Genomic DNA, 17,217 nt, shown 5'->3' with positions numbered 1-17,217 from the left:
TTCAACCGTATGAAAAATCAGAAGGAATGTGTGCATTGTCAGAAAGAAATGCAAACATTAGTGACTTGTAGTTTAACCATAGAGTTCTAGATAATTTTTGTCATTAAACAATATATCACATGACTGACCATTGGTCCGGGTAGTCCTGTGTGTGTCCTGTGAGTATCCTACTCAGTACCCACCCGACCCGAGTACCCGAGTTACCCGTCCCAGCCCTAGTATCAAGCCTGACCCAGCCCTAGTAGACAGGGTTGTGAATGTACTGACTCAGGACAGACTCCTCACTGCAGCCGTTGGGTTGTGAATATGTAAAGAGCACTGATCCGCTAGGTTTAAAATGACCTGCACAACGATGAGAAACATTTCCTTGTCTGTTTTTAGCCTCACATTAATATTTGTAACACACCCTGTGGAGAATTCATCTGCAGGTCAAACATATCCGAGGCATTTCATGAGATTTAAAACCCTCTTCCTCAGGATAAAACTGAGGGGATTTAAATCTCGAAAAAAAACAGGGTAAGTGTTTTATCTAACATATAAACTGAAAAAAGAAATTTAGAACATTTATCAGCATTTGTCTGTTCCATGAAACTTAGGAGAGCGAACTGTCACTGTGTGTGCAATAATCTTGAATAATCTTCCACATTTCACCTCACCTCAGAGTTTGATACCAATAACATTATACGGCTATGAAAACGACCCCTTGAGTTTCACACTTAATGTCGAAGAACCCAATTTCAGTAAATGCAGATCTTTCACTCTGACGAATACCCCGTTGCATGAATAGCAGAGTGAAAGATCGGATTTTAATGAGATGGAGTTCCTGTTATTCTGTTCATGTGACAAAAACCACAAGCAAATATCAGTTTGGCCTACCTTTGAGTGATATTGTAGAAATAATGTCGTGTTGAAAGATGTAACTGCTTGTCCGACATGCAGGCAAACACTTCAAGCCTTGCTGGTAGTCCTTTGACAGGATTAACCCTATTTGTGTTAAGTATCATATTTCATGCTTGGGTTAAGGTTCATATTTATTGCAGGGGTTGTGCTCCGTAAGATTTGTTGGTTTGTTGTTTAACGCCGCACTCAGCAATATTCTAGCTATATGACGGCGGTCTGTAAATAATCGAGTTTGGACCAGACAATCCAGTGATTGACATCATGAACATTGATCCACGCAATTGGGATGCTGTGTAAGAAGTTATATTATGAGGACTATAGACTTTGATTTAATGGTTTGCAGATAGTTTTGCTAACCAATAAGGTCGGTAGGTCAATTGAAATGATAACAGCATCATTTGCTTAATTTATTATTTGTTTTTTATTTGGCCTGCAGTTGTTTGAGGCATGTGGGAAATATTATGTGTGGGAAATATTACAAGGTGGAAAATATCACATGGTTGAAATGTAACATGGAAATATTACATGTGGGAAATATTACATGGTGGGAAATATTACATGGTGGGAAATATCACATGGTGGAAATGTTACACAGAAGTATTAAGTGGTGGGAAATATTGAAATGATAACAGCATCATTTGCTTAATTTATTATTTGTTTTTTATTTGGCCTGCAGTTGTTTGAGGCATGTGGGAAATATTATGTGTGGGAAATATTACAAGGTGGAAAATATCACATGGTTGAAATGTAACATGGAAATATTACATGTGGGAAATATTACATGGTGGGTTATATTGCATGTGGGAAATATTACTTGGTGGAAATGTTACATGGATAATCATATATAACATGTGGGGAAATATTATATGTGGGGAAATATTATATGTGGGGAAATATTACATGTGGGGAAATATTATATGTGTGGGAAATATTACATGTGGGGAAATGTTATATTTGGGGAGATTTTACATGTGGGGAAATATTATATGTGGGGAAATATAACATGTGGGGAAATATTACATGTGGGGAAATATTACATGTGGGGAAATATAACGTAGGGAAATATTACATGTGGGGAAATATTACATGTGGGGAATATAACATGTGGGGAAATATTACATGTGGGGAAATATTATATGTGGGGAAATATTACATGTGGGGAAAAATTATATGTGGGGAAATATTACATGTGGGGAAATGTTATATTTGGGGAAATTTTACATGTGGGGAAATATTATATGTGGGGAAATATAACATGTGGGGAAATATTACATGTGGGGAAATATTACATGTGGGGAAATATAACGTAGGGAAATATTACATGTGTGGGAAATATTACATGTGGGGAATATAACATGTGGGGAAATATTACATGTGAGGAAATATTACATGTGGGGAAATATTATATGTGGGGAAATATTACATGTGGGGAAATATTATATTTGGGGAAATTTTACATGTGGGGAAATATAACATGTGGGGAAATATTACATGTGGGGAAATATTAGATGTGTGGGAAATATTACATGTGGGTAAATATTACATGTGGGGAAATATTATATGTGGGGAAATATTACATGGTGGGAAATATTACATGGTGGGAAATATCACATGGTGGAAATGTTACACAGAAGTATTAAGTGGTGGGAAATATTACATCTTGGAAATATTACATGGTGGGTTATATTGCATGTGGGAAATATTACTTGGTGGAAATGTTACATGGATAATCATATATTACATGTGGGGAAATATTATATGTGGGGAAATATTACATGTGGGGAAATATTATATGTGTGGGAAATATTACATGTGGGGAAATGTTATATTTGGGGAGATTTTACATGTGGGGAAATATTATATGTGGGGAAATATAACATGTGGGGAAATTTTACATGTGGGGAAATATTATATGTGGGGAAATATAACATGTGGGGAAATATTACATTTGGGGAAATATTACATGTGGGGAAATATAACGTAGGGAAATATTACATGTGGGGAAATATTACATGTGGGGAATATAACATGTGGGGAAATATTACATGTGGGGAAATATTATATGTGGGGAAATATTACATGTGGGGAAATATAATATGTGGGGAAATATTACATGTGGGGAAAAATTATATGTGGGGAAATATTACATGTGGGGAAATATTATATTTGGGGAAATTTTACATGTGGGGAAATATAACATGTGGGGAAATATTACATGTGGGGAAATATTAGATGTGGGGGAAATATTACATGTGGGGAAATATTACATGTGGGGAAATATTATATGTGGGGAAATATTACATGTGGGGAAATATTACATGTGGGAATTATAACATGTGGGGAAATATTGCATGTGGGGAAATATTACATGTGGGGAAATATTACATGTGGGAAATATTACATGTGGGGAAATATTACATGTGTGGGAAATATAACCTGTTGGAACAGGAAGTTAAAGTTGTGTGCATCATAAAGGTATTTACCTCAGTAGGAGAATGCATTTCATTAGTGTTTGCTACTTTTTACAGTTTTACTTTGTAATTCTGAATCCGTCAAAGATAGAGCAGTCAGGAAAATGAAACTAATTTATACACAATTATGTTGTTTTCTATTAGCTTTGGATAGAACAAGTTAAAATCTGCGCACGTTCTAATTTCAACTGTGGAACATGTGTAATAGGCCAATGTTATCACGTAATAGATGACAGGCAGTAACGGGTTAACTAAAGCTGTTTACCTCACAACTTGTTGGTCAGGAAAATCTACAGTCACAAGCGATATTTCACAGATATGGTGACTGCCATGGATATACCAGATGTTGCCAGAGCTTGACATTCTATGCACCAGTGTTCCAGTAGCATGGTGTGGCAGTCAGTGTGCAAAATTGATACACACACACACACACACACACACACACACACACACACACACACCACACACACCACACACACCACACACACACACACATACACACACACACACACACACACACACACACACACACACACACACACACACACACCGTAAAAACTGAGCCTCATTTTCAATAGTCCTGCACCATGACCGTGGAATATATTTATTTTATGAAAAAAAAATAATCTAGAAATGCATACAAAAGCAAGTCTAGCCAGCTCAAGCTACCATGACCGTGGAATATATTTATTTTATGAAAAGAAATTAATCTAGAAATGCATACAAAAAGCAAGTCTAGCCAGCTCAAGCTACTATGACCGTGGAATATATATATTTTATGAAAAAAAAATAATCTAGAATTGCATACAAAAAGCAAGTCTAGCCAGCTCAAGCTACTATGACCGTGGAATATATTTATTTTATGAAAAAATGATAATCTAGAAATGCATACAAAAGCAAGTCTAGCCAGCTCAAGCTAGCTCTATTCCACACATGGGGAATTTTAGTTTATTTTTAGAGTCAAGAAGGATATTGTGTAATATAAGATTGCATAGGGAATTTTTATTTTACTTTTAGAGTCAAGAAGGATATTGTTTAATATAAGATTTCAGAGACTAAATGTTAGTCTACATTTTCAAGTGCGACCTACAAACAGTAAAAACAATTTGCAAGCAGATGACATATTCACTCTCTAGTCTCTGTCAGCTGGATAAAACAGAGGTTCCTACTAAAACAACTCTGTGTTTGTACTTTTATTAGTTTTCCATGTTACGAAATATATTCACTGAATATTAATGCTTTTCACCTGGGTGATAAGGTTTATTGTCTCCCGCCGCGCGTACATCTGTACGTCCGCACGTCTGTCCGTCTGTTCGTCCCACCTGTTTGTTGCCGCGATATCTCAAGAACTAATCGCTGGATTGTCTTCATATTTGGAACTATGGTGTAGATACAGACTCCGCACACACCAGTCGGTTTTGGTGACCTTGACCTCATTTTCAAGGTCACAGCAGGCAAATCTGCTTTTGGAGTTGGAAAACGGTGTTGCCGCAATATCTCAAGAACTAATCGCTGGATTGTCTTCATATTTGGTACTATGGTGTATATACAGGTGGGGGACATTTCGTCACTTTGTGACAAATACTTGTTCATTTCATGATGAGGACCATCTTCGATAAAATTTCCCAACTGACCGGGACTACATGGGCTACCATAATGATCCGATGTCTTACATTATTTCTCAGGAGGAATACCATCATTCCACCTTTTGTTTCTATTATTTCTGGGGGGCGGTCGGATATCCTAGTGGTAAAAGCGTTCACTCGTCACGCCGAAGACCCAGGTTCGACTCCCGACATGGATACAGTGTTTGAAGCCCATTTCTGGTGTCACCCGCCGTGATATTGCTGGAATATTGCTAAATGCGGCGTAAAACCATACTCACTCACTCTATCATTTCTGACTTTTTGGCAAGGACTAAAGGACCAGTGCAAGTTCTAAGGCTGTAGCTGTGTCATTTAAAAAAAATAAATTTTATGACAAACCCCAAACCCCAAACCTCACTCAGACAGTACCTACCCCCAAACACACACCCCAAACCCCAAACCCCAAACCCCAAACCCCAAACCCCCAGCCTCACTCAGACAGTACCTACCCCCAAACACACTCAAACCCCCACTCCCACCGCTCCCAGCCTCACTCAGACAGCACCTACCCTCACCTGCCTCCAGTACCCCTCCCAGCCTCTCTTAGACAGTACCTACCCCCAAACACACTCAAACCCCCACTCCCACCGCTCCCAGCCTCACTCAGACAGTAACTACCCCCAAACACACACCCCAAACCCCCACTCCCACCGCTCCCAGTCTCACTCAGACAGCACCTACCCCCAAACCCCCACCCCTCCCAGTCTCACTCAGACAGCACCTACCCCGACCTGCCTCCAGAACTCCTCCCAGCCTCTCTTAGACAGTACCTACTCCAACCACCAACCCCCAACCCCTAACCCCACGCAGACAGCACCTACCCCCACCCTTCCCAGCCTCTCTAGGACAGCACCTACCCCAACCCCAAACCTCACTCAGACAGTACCTACCCCAAAACACACCCCAACCCCAAACCCCCAGCCTCACTCAGACAGTACCTACCCCCAAACACACCCAACCTACCAGCCTCACTAAGACAGTACCTACCCCCAAACACACCCCAAACCCCAAACCTCCAGCCTCACTCAGACAGTACCTACCCCCAAACACACCCCAAACCCCAAACCCCAAACCCCCAGCCTCACTCAGGCAGTACCTACCCCCAGACACACCCCAAACCCCAAACCCCAAACCCACCAGCCTCACTCAGACAGTACCTACCCCCAAACACACCCCAAACCCCAAACCCCAAACCCCCAGCCTCACTCAGACAGTACCTACCCCCAAACACACCCCAAACCCCAAACCTCCAGCCTCACTCAGACAGTACCTACCCCCAAACACACCCCAAACCCCAAACCCCAAACCCCCAGCCTCACTCAGGCAGTACCTACCCCCAAACACACCCCAAACCCCAAACCCACCAGCCTCACTCAGACAGTACCTACTCCCAAACACACCCCAAACCCCAAACCCCAAACCCCAAACCCCCAGCCTCACTCAGGCAGTACCTACCCCCAAACACACCCCAAACCCCAAACCCCAAACCCCAAACCCCCAGCCTCACTCAGGCAGTACCTACCCCCAAACACACCCCAAACCCCAAACCCCAAACCCCCAGCCTCACTCAGACAGTACCTACCCCCAAACACACCCCAAACCCCAAACCCCAAACCCCCAGCCTCACTCAGGCAGTACCTACCCCCAAACACACCCCAAACCCCAAACCCACCAGCCTCACTCAGACAGTACCTACTCCCAAACACACCCCAAACCCCCACCCCAAACCCAAACCCCAAACCCCAACACCAACCCCAACACCAACCCCAACCCCCCAGCCCCGGCCTCACTCAGACAGTACCTACCCCCAAACACACCCAAAACACAAAAAAACCCAGCCACACTCAGACAGCACAATATGTCCCCGGCACCCTTAGCTTGAAATAGGAGGCGATGTGATGGAAGGGGTGGTCATGCTCCGTGGATTGTTATGAGCTGACTCGCCACCTGCACATCATGGCTTCTATACAGATCGTTAACAATTGAATCACCAACCCTTCATGCTGCCACATCCCTGGAGCCATCTGTCTGAATCCGCAATGTTCGTCTGAATCTGCCACGTTCAGTAACAACGCAAGGCTCTGACAGATACACTGGGCGCCCAAGTGACGAGGATTCAGATATATACACAGTCAAGTCTCCTTAAGCCGACACTCATTAATCCGACAATCGGCTTAATCCAACACTAATAATTGGAACCTATTAAATCAGTGCTATTTAGACCCGTTAATCTGACAGTCTCGCACTCCGACTCCGACATACCTAATTTGCAACGAATTACCGAAATCACTCATTAATCAGTCTCGTTAATCCGGCACAGTGATCAGCGTATGTTATCTGCCTGCGAGTAAACAGCCCGTGTTTTGATGCGAGACGAGTCTTAAGCTTTGCGGTACCAGTTTCAAACTTGCAACCTCCATTCCAGACTGTTTTTTAAAGTATTTTGAATAAGTCATACAGTCCGTAACAGTTGTTTTGTGGTAAACTTTAGAGGATGCATGATTAGAAAACATATTCCGCTAACAGTGTAACATAACAATATGAATATTTCATTTTTATTTTTTTATTACATGTTTGTATCGTTATCTATCGAGTAATTGTCCGATTTTCGATCACGAACGTTGATACTAAATTTTGTTTATCCGACATACATGTCTCAAAATTAGAATTAGGGGGCTCTTATTAGAATAATATTTTGGCGAAAAAAGTCGAAAGATTAATTTCGTGGTTGATGCTGACAGCCTGAAATGTTTAAATACAACAGATAATTTTTGCAGAATTTAATTTCCCATAATTAAGGATGCATATAACACACATATTATACACGAAAAAATAAGTCTTGTGTACATTGATCAATCGGAAGGGTGATAATTGGGATTGTTCACTAGCCAATATATCAGCAAATATCGTGGGCCCTTATTAGAGCGGGGTGCTTATTATGTCGAATACATTAATATAAATTTGATAATGATTCATGGTGCAGGACTATCTTTCAGAACCTGTCTCCCACCCAGCCCAACTGTCATGCAAAAAAAACCTCCCAGGTTTAAATTGAGGCCCAGCGTTTAGTCAAAGGCACAGTGTTTGTTTGAGGTCGGGCCTTTGATCGAGGTTGAGACTGTTACGAAACTGAAATGAGGTCTTTGTTTAACTAAGGCCTGCAAGGCGGATACGCATAAAACTCCAGCTTATGAACAAGGAGGGTTACTTTTTCCTGACTTTCACCGGCGTCAAGGCTCAGTGAGCATGTTCGCCAACCTCGGTACTTAAACATCACAGAGTCGGAATTGTTGCATCCTGAGGATTTATAATGATGATGTCCGTATGACTGATGACTGACACTGAGTCACACTTGTGGTTGTAGATCAGTGGGGAGAGTGTCAACAGGGGGGATTGTGGGATTAGTGCTGTAGTTTGTACATGGATGTGATCAGACTGAGTGTGTCAGGGAGGCACTATGGCAGATTAGGGTGGGGCGAGGGTGTGTGTCTGTGTCTGTGTGAGTGTGAGGGTGTGTCTGTGTCTGTGTGTGTGTCTGTGTGTGTGTGTGTGGGTGTGGGTGTGGGTGGGTGGGTGGGTGTTTTTGTGTCTGTGTCTGTGTGAGTGTGTGTCTGTGTCTGTGTGTGTGTGTGTGTGTGTGAGTGTGTATCTGTGTGAGTGTGTGTCTGTGTCTCTTTGTGTGTCTTTGTGTCTGTGGGTATGTCTGTTTCTTTGTGTGTCTGTGGGTGGGTGGGTGTTTTTGTGTCTGTGGGTGTGTCTGTGTGGGTGTGTCTGTCTCTTTGTGTGTCTGTGGGTGGGTGTGTCTTTGTGTCTGTGTGTGTGTCCCTTTGTGTGTCTGTGGGTGTGTCTGTCTCTTTGTGTGTCTATGGGTGGGTGGGTGTCTTTGTGTCTCTGTGTGTCTCTGTGTGTCTGTCTGTGTGTCTGTGTCTGTGTCATATTATTCTTTTCTCGTCGCATCTTCCTGAAGCAAGGGAGTTAACTGACTGCAAAAGTCCAGTGTCCACTCTTGCCAAACTAGGCTGAAATTTCCTGGCTCGGTCATAGCGCCACCAGTGTCTATTACGAGTTATGTTCCTTCTATGCCTCCATTTTGAACAATCAGATTCCACCTCTCGTATCACTTGCATTTGCTTCAAACAAACTGGTGGTGCCCAGCCAAGACGATCTGATCAATAATCAAAATCTATATTGTGATAAAACGGGTCTTTACTTAAGGAAGTGCATCAAATCAGGTGAGCACCTTGATAAAAAATATTAAAAGATTTGGAAAATATCTGTTGACGCTAAGTTGACGGTAGACATTTTGCAAGTCAGGCAATCGACAGAAATAGGCATGCCTGTTTACTAACCAGATGTCGATTTCATTACGCTATTTTGATTGGGCTATGCATAGACTCGTCGGTCCAGCAAAAATATAACTCAATGTAACTAAAATATTCCAGCCTAGTTCATCAAAGGTGGAAACTCGACTTTGATAGTCAGTTAACTCCCTTGCCTTGTCATGCTCTTGTGGCTGCAGTCCATGTACTAGAGTCAAATAACCTGTCATGTCCAAACTAAATAACTGTCAAAATGATATTGTTATGCTCAAATATGCTTCATCAATTGTTTTTAAATAAAGTATGTTCCAATATGTTTCATAAATTGTTTTTAAATATGACATTGCATAAATAACCAAATTGTATATATATTAACTTGGTCTCGTCGCTATAATGCCGATGCGACGTTAAATTTTAACTAACTCACTCACTCACTTCATAAAGATCCAGGGTAGAATAGGTCTTCAGCAACCCATGCTTGCCATAAATGACGACTATGCTTGTCGTAAGAGACGACTAACTGGATCGGGTGGTCAGGCTTGCTGACTTGGTTGATGCATGTCATCGTATCCCAATTGCGTGGATCGATGCTCATGATGTCAATCACTGGATTGTCTGGTCCAGACTCGATTATTTAAAGACCGCAGTCATAAAGCTGGAATATTTGTGAGTCCGGTGTTAAACAACAAACAAAGAAATACTTCACATGTCTGTTTTAGGGAGCGCCACGTTCTTCTCTCTCAGGAATTTTATTGACTTTTTCACTTTGGTAATTTCAATTCAGGAATTGCTTTAATTCCGGAAGATAATCGAACTTGAAATGATTATTAAAGCAATTTCCTCGCATCTTCTATCTCCATGTTTCTTGCCGATAATGAATTCTATTCTTGGTGTGAGACGCGATGATATTGCCAAGTGTTCGCATGACTGATACTGATGCGCTGTTAATGTTGCTGTGATGTTGATGTGGCTGTGTGGTTGATGCTGTTGCAATGTTGATGTTGTTGTCATGTTGATGTGGTTGATGTTGATGCAGCCTCTCAGTGTTTATTGATCCGATCAGGACACTGACAACCCCACTGATCTCCCTCATCTCCCATCATGCATTATGTAAGATTTAATCAGTGTTTATCGATATCCAATCACAGCTCGTTAAGAAGTCAGTGCAGTCATGAGACTACACGCACAGTGAGTTAGCACACGCCTAGTGGAGTGGGGGGAGAGGGGGTGGCTGTACACACATAGCGGGACGGATCCGCGTTCTCTTGGGGAGGGATTGCTGGGTCTGGCAGGGCACAGGGGTGGCAGAGGGGGGTGAAGTACCCCCAGTCTCTATCTCCACAGTCCGTGAGTTAGCGCACGCCTAGTGGAGTGGGGGGAGAGGGGGTTGCTGTACACACATGGTGGGACGGATCCGCGTTCTCTTGGGGAGGGATTGCTGGGTCTGGCAGGCCACAGGGGTGGCAGGGGGGGGTGAAGTACCCCCAGTCTCTATCTCCACAGTCCGTGAGTTAGCGCACGCCTAGTGGAGTGGGGGGGAGGGGGTGGCTGTACACACATGGTGGGACGGATCCGTGTTCTCTTGGGGAGGGATTGCTGGGTTTGGCAGGGGGGGGTGAAGTACCCCCAGTCTCTATCTCCACAGTCCGTGAGTTAGCGCACGCCTAGTGGAGTGGGGGGAGAGGGGGTGGCTGTACACACATAGCGGGATGGAGCCGCGTTCTCTTGGGGAGGGATTGCTGGGTCTGGCAGGCCACAGGGGTGGCAGGTAGGGGTTGTTGCGCAGTGGAAGGCGACGACGTTCACGTGTATACCTTTCGGCTTTTCTACTCGACTGGAAATTATACGATTAATGGGGAACTAAACGTGATTCTCTGCCTATGACATGTGGGGAACTAAACGTGATTCTCTTCTTAATGAAAAATAAAGAAACTATGCAAGGTCCATGACCACGAATGAATAATTGACTATAGGAGCAAGTACACACTTTACGTTTCTAAGGGCCACGAATATTGTCCCATCTAGTTTATACCAAGACCACGAATATTGTCCCATCTAGTTTATACCAAGACCACGAATATTGTCCCATCTAGTTTATACCAAGACCACGAATATTGGTCCAACAATAACTAGTTCCTATAAAGACCACGAATATTGTCCCATCTAGTTTATACCAAGACCACGAATATTGTCCAACAATAACTAGTTCCTATAAAGACCACGAATATTGGTCAACGACCGTAAAGTGTGTCTTGCCCCAACGAACGAAAAGCCTGCACTGACGATTGCAATGCATCACATGTCAGCATTCATTTTCTGCACGTGAAACGAATGCCACGATCTGATTTCTGAAGCATGTTGCGTTTGTGCTAATTGTTCATGTTACATGAACCGAAACAATGTTCGTTTTGTTTTTATTATACTTTCTCCACAACAGGGGTGAAGTCCCCCGATCTCCGACCCCACAGCCCCAGACCACCTCTATAGTCTATTGGTAGAGTGTCGGCCAAAATAGCGGAAGGTCCGGGTTCGATCCCCAGCCTCGTACCCAAAGACCCCAAAAGATGGGTCTTGTTGTTACCCTGCCTGGTGTTTGGCATTAAGGGGCTAAAACAAGGACTGGTCGGTTCAGAGTCAATATATGTGTCTGAGTGGGGTATTCATGTTAAACTGCGGCATGGTATCTCAGTGAGCTAGCACTATGAAGTCAGCATTAGTCTGGACTAGTACAAGCAGCCACACTCACACGTGCGTGCACGTTGCTATATAAGTGCAGTAATCGCGACGTTCAACCCCAGGTTCCTCCACTGGTTAATCTGAGGTTTTGGTTTCAATGATTCACAAGACCGTGGTCCAGAGGGTGGTGAGATGCTATTTACACTGATGCAGCATCCCTGGAGGCAGGGGAGACTGGCCCAGCTCATTACCTCGTCACCTGCACTGACTTGATGCTTGATACCCTGGCAGACATTAAAAGTCTTGTCCTTAACCAACATGTGTCAGTGTAACAAGAGATTTGACTGTGTATACCAGTAGCTGACCTCGGAGCCCCGCCACACAACACTGACTTACAGACCCTGAGACACTCACAGCTGGTTATCAGCATTTGCCAAACTGCATAATAGTTACGGTATCCTAAGTGTATCCTCCAGTGGTCAGAATGTGCTCAGATCGGAGCAGAGATTGTGGAGTTTCAAGTTACAAAATGACATTCCATTAACAGACTGACTCAGTGCTGGTCCTTTAGTCCATCTTACAGACCCTGATACAAATATATATCAAATACAGCCCATGCAAGTCCAGCTCATTACCTTACATTAAAAGTCTTGTCCTTAACCAACATGTGTCCATTGTTGTCAGAAGAGGTTGTTTAATTAGATGGTCACTCACTCACTCACTCACTCACTCACTTGCTTTCACTCACTCACTCACTCACTCACTCGCTTTCAATCACTCACTCACTCACTCGCTTTCACTCACTCACTCACTCACTCACTCACTTGCTTTCACTCACTCACTCACTCACTCACTCGCTTTCAATCACTCACTCACTCACTCGCTTTCACTCACTCACTCACTCACTCACTCACTTGCTTTCACTCACTCACTCACTCACTCACTCGCTTTCAATCACTCACTCACTCACTCGCTTTCACTCACTCACTCACTCACTCACTCACTTGCTTTCACTCACTCACTCACTCACTCACTCGCTTTCAATCACTCACTCACTCACTCGCTTTCACTCACTCACTCACTCACTCACTTGCTTTCACTCACTCACTCACTCACTCACTCGCTTTCAATCACTCACTCGCTTTCACTCACTCACTCACTCACTCACTCACTCACTCACTCACTCACTCACTCACTCACTCTATTGTCACTTGCTCAATCACTGTCACTCACTACTCAATCAGCCCCTTTCAACCAGTGAAGATCCGGGGTAGAATAGCTTTTCAACAACCCATGCTTGCCGTAAAAGGCGACTATGCTTGTCATTAGAGGCGACTAACACGTTCGGGTGGTCATGCTTGCTGACTTGGTTAATGCATGTCATCGTATCCCAATTGCCGGGATCAATGCTCACAGATTATTTACAGACCGCGTCATACAGCTGGAATATTGCTGAGTGCAGCGTTAAACAACAAACAAACAAACACTCACTCTTAGATTGTGCCATGTTGGTTTCCATACATCATTTGTGACAGGGACTACATGTCAGTGTAACAAGAGATTTGACTGTGTGCTACAGTACCTGTGTGTACACCAGTAGCTGACCACGGAGCCCCACCACACAACCCTGACTTACATCATTTGTGACAGGGACTACATGTCAGTGTAACAAGAGATTTGGCTGTGTGTATACCAGTAGCTGACCTCGGAGCCCGCCACACAATACTGACTTACATCATTTGTGACAGGGACTACATGTCAGTGTAACAAGAGATTTGGCTGTGTGTATACCAGTAGCTGACCTCGGAGCCCGCCACACAATACTGACTTACATCATTTGTGACAGGGACTACATGTCAGTGTAACAAGAGATTTGGCTGTGTGTATACCAGTAGCTGACCTCGGAGCCCGCCACACAATACTGACTTACATCATTTGTGACAGGGACTACATGTCAGTGTAACAAGAGATTTGACTGTGTGTATACCAGTACCTGTGTGTACACCAGTAGCTGACCACGGAGCCCGCCACACAATACTGACTTACATCATTTGTGACAGGGACTACATGTCAGTGTAACAAGAGATTTGGCTGTGTGCTACAGTACCTGTGTGTACACCAGTAGCCGACCACGGAGCCCCGCCACAATACTGACTTACATCATTTGTGACAGGGACTACATGTCAGTGTAACAAGAGATTTGGCTGTGTGCTACAGTACCTGTGTGTACACCAGTAGCTGACCACGGAGCCCCGCCACAATACTGACTTACATCATTTGTGACAGGGACTACATATCAGTGTAACAAGAGATTTGGCTGTGTGCTACAGTACCTGTGTGTACACCAGTAGCTGACCACGGAGCCCGCTACACAATACTGACTTACATCATTTGTGACAGGGACTACATGTCAGTGTAACAAGAGATTTGGCTGTGTGTATACCAGTATCTGTGTGTACACCAGTAGCTGACCTCGGAGCCCCGCCACAATACTGACTTACATCATTTGTGACAGGGACTACATGTCAGTGTAACAAGAGATTTGACTGTGTATACCAGTAGCTGACCTCGGAGCCCGCCACACAATACTGACTTACATCATTTGTGACAGGGACTACATGTCAGTGTAACAAGAGATTTGACTGTGCTACAGTACCTGTGTGTACACCAGTAGCTGACCTCGGAGCCCCGCCACAATACTGACTTACATCATTTGTGACAGGGACTACTACATGTCAGTGTAACAAGAGATTTGGCTGTGTGCTACAGTACCTGTGTGTACACCAGTAGCCGACCACGGAGCCCCGCCACAATACTGACTTACATCATTTGTGACAGGGACTACATGTCAGTGTAACAAGAGATTTGACTGTGTATACCAGTAGCTGACCTCGGAGCCCGCCACACAATACTGACTTACATCATTTGTGACAGGGACTACATGTCAGTGTAACAAGAGATTTGACTGTGCTACAGTACCTGTGTGTACACCAGTAGCTGACCTCGGAGCCCCGCCACAATACTGACTTACATCATTTGTGACAGGGACTACTACATGTCAGTGTAACAAGAGATTTGGCTGTGTGCTACAGTACCTGTGTGTACACCAGTAGCCGACCACGGAGCCCCGCCACAATACTGACTTACAGACCCTGAGACACTCACAGCTGGTTATCAGCGTTTGCCAAACTGCGTAATAGTTATGGTATCCTAAGTGTATCCTCCAGTGGTCAGAATGTGCTCGGATCGGAGCAGAGATTGTGGAGTTTCAAGTTACAAAATGACATTCCATTAACAGACTGACTCAGTGCTGGTCCTTTAGTCTGTCTTACAGACCCTGATACAAATATATATCAAATACAGCCCATGCAAGTCTATAATGTTTGGCAAGTCTAGATTACTGCAGTATGACTAGCTTCCAGTGGGAGGGGGGTGTGTTTGGGGAGATGTGGTCGGGGCAATAAATTTTCCTGTCCTGCCAGTGACGGGTGATAGGATCATTTACATGTGTCGTAAAATTCCAAGAAATTATAGCACTGCAGATTTGTTTAGTCTCTGACAATGAAGAGAGTCACTGGGCTCCCTTTTATTATATTTTTATTAAGATAACTGAACAACTGTTTTTTCTGTAGACTATGTTCATTTCAGAGACTAGATGTTAGTCTTCTGTACAATATGTTCATTTCAGAGACTAGATGTTAGTCTTCTGTACAATATGTTCATTTCAGAGACTAGATGTTAGTCTTCTGTATGATATGTTCATTTCAGAGGCTAGATGTTAGTCTTCTGTACGATATGTTTATTTCAGAGACTAGATGTTAGTCTTCTGTATGATATGTTCATTTCAGAGACTAGATGTTAGTCTTCTGTATGATATGTTCATTTCAGAGACTAGATGTTAGTCTTCTGTACGATATGTTCATTTCAGAGACTAGATGTTAGTCTTCTGTATGATATGTTCATTTCAGAGACTAGATGTTAGTCTTCTGTACGATATGTTCATTTCAGAGACTAGATGTTAGTCTTCTGTACGATATGTTCATTTCAGAGACTAGATGTTAGTCTTCTGTACAATCTGTTCATATCAGAGACTAGATGTTAGTCTTCTGTACAATCTGTTCATATCAGAGACTAGATGTTAGTCTTCTGTACAATATGTTCGTTTCAGAGACTAGATGTTAGTCTTCTGTGCGATATGTTCATTTCAGAGACTAGATGTTAATCTTCTGTTGTTAGTCTTCTGTACGATATGTTCATTTCAGAGACTAGATGTTAGTCTTCTGTACGATATGTTCGTTTCAGAGACTAGATGTTAGTCTTCTGTACGATATGTTCATTTCAGAGACTAGATGTTAGTCTTCTGTACGATATGTTCATTTCAGAGACTAGATGTTAATCTTCTGTTGTTAGTCTTCTGTACGACATGTTCATTTCAGAGACTAGATGTTAGTCTTCTGTGCGATATGTTCATTTCAGAGACTAGATGTTAATCTTCTGTTGTTAGTCTTCTGTACGATATGTTCATTTCAGAGACTAGATGTTAGTCTTCTGTACGATATGTTCGTTTCAGAGACTAGATGTTAGTCTTCTGTACAATATGTTCATTTCAGAGACTAGATGTTAGTCTTCTGTATGATATGTTCATTTCAGAGACTAGATGTTAGTCTTCTGTACAATATGTTCATTTCAGAGACTAGATGTTAGTCTTCTGTACAATATGTTCATTTCAGAGACTAGATGTTAGTCTTCTGTACGATATGTTCATTTCAGAGACTAGATGTTAGTCTTCTGTACGATATGTTCATTTCAGAGACTAGATGTTAGTCTTCTGTACGATATGTTCATTTCAGAGACTAGATGTTAGTCTTCTGTACAATAGGTTCATTTCAGAGACTAGATGTCTACTGGTCCTTGTGCAGAGGGGGCTGGGGATGACTTATCTTGGAGACATTTAATGGAGATAATATTCAACAAAATCTACTGTGTTATAAAGTATAAGGATTAGTTAAAACTTGCCGTTTTTAACGGTTTTGCTACATGGTATCAGTATAAGGTCCAGTGGACTAAAACTGTTGCTATCTACCGCTGGTTACCCTTGTGATAATGCTGGTCATAGAGGGAGTGGGGGACACCATTTACTGGGGGCAAAGAGAGAATGGGGGTGGGGATTTTGTGTATTGGGGTAACTGTTGGGGAGAAGGGATA

At 43.0% G+C, this 17,217-nt stretch overlaps 2 protein-coding genes across 6 annotated transcripts in view; one reads left to right on the top strand and one right to left on the bottom strand.

The window, feature by feature from the left end:
• LOC124112903 (WD repeat-containing protein 49-like) overlaps positions 1–17,217 on the top strand; it is a 143,845-nt gene that overhangs the window by 100,137 nt on the left and 26,491 nt on the right. The window lies entirely within an intron of this gene.
• LOC125379337 overlaps positions 1–17,217 on the bottom strand; it is a 44,207-nt gene that overhangs the window by 19,079 nt on the left and 7,911 nt on the right. Inside the window, exon 1 of one of the 4 annotated variants that reach the window (XM_048395696.1) lies at positions 877–1,007. The exons of the other annotated variants lie outside the window; for them this stretch is intronic. The gene's annotated coding sequence lies outside the window, so the exon portion shown is untranslated. Of the gene's footprint in view, positions 1–876; positions 1,008–17,217 lie in introns of those variants that run through there. 4 annotated transcript variants of the gene reach the window in all.

Source organism: Haliotis rufescens, unplaced genomic scaffold, assembly GCF_023055435.1.
Source record: "Haliotis rufescens isolate VD_foot unplaced genomic scaffold, xgHalRufe1.0.p SCAF_14, whole genome shotgun sequence".
Lineage (NCBI taxonomy): Eukaryota > Metazoa > Mollusca > Gastropoda > Lepetellida > Haliotidae > Haliotis > Haliotis rufescens.
The sequence above is the reverse complement of the archived record's forward strand: the minus strand, read 5'-3'. Positions and strand labels throughout refer to the sequence as shown.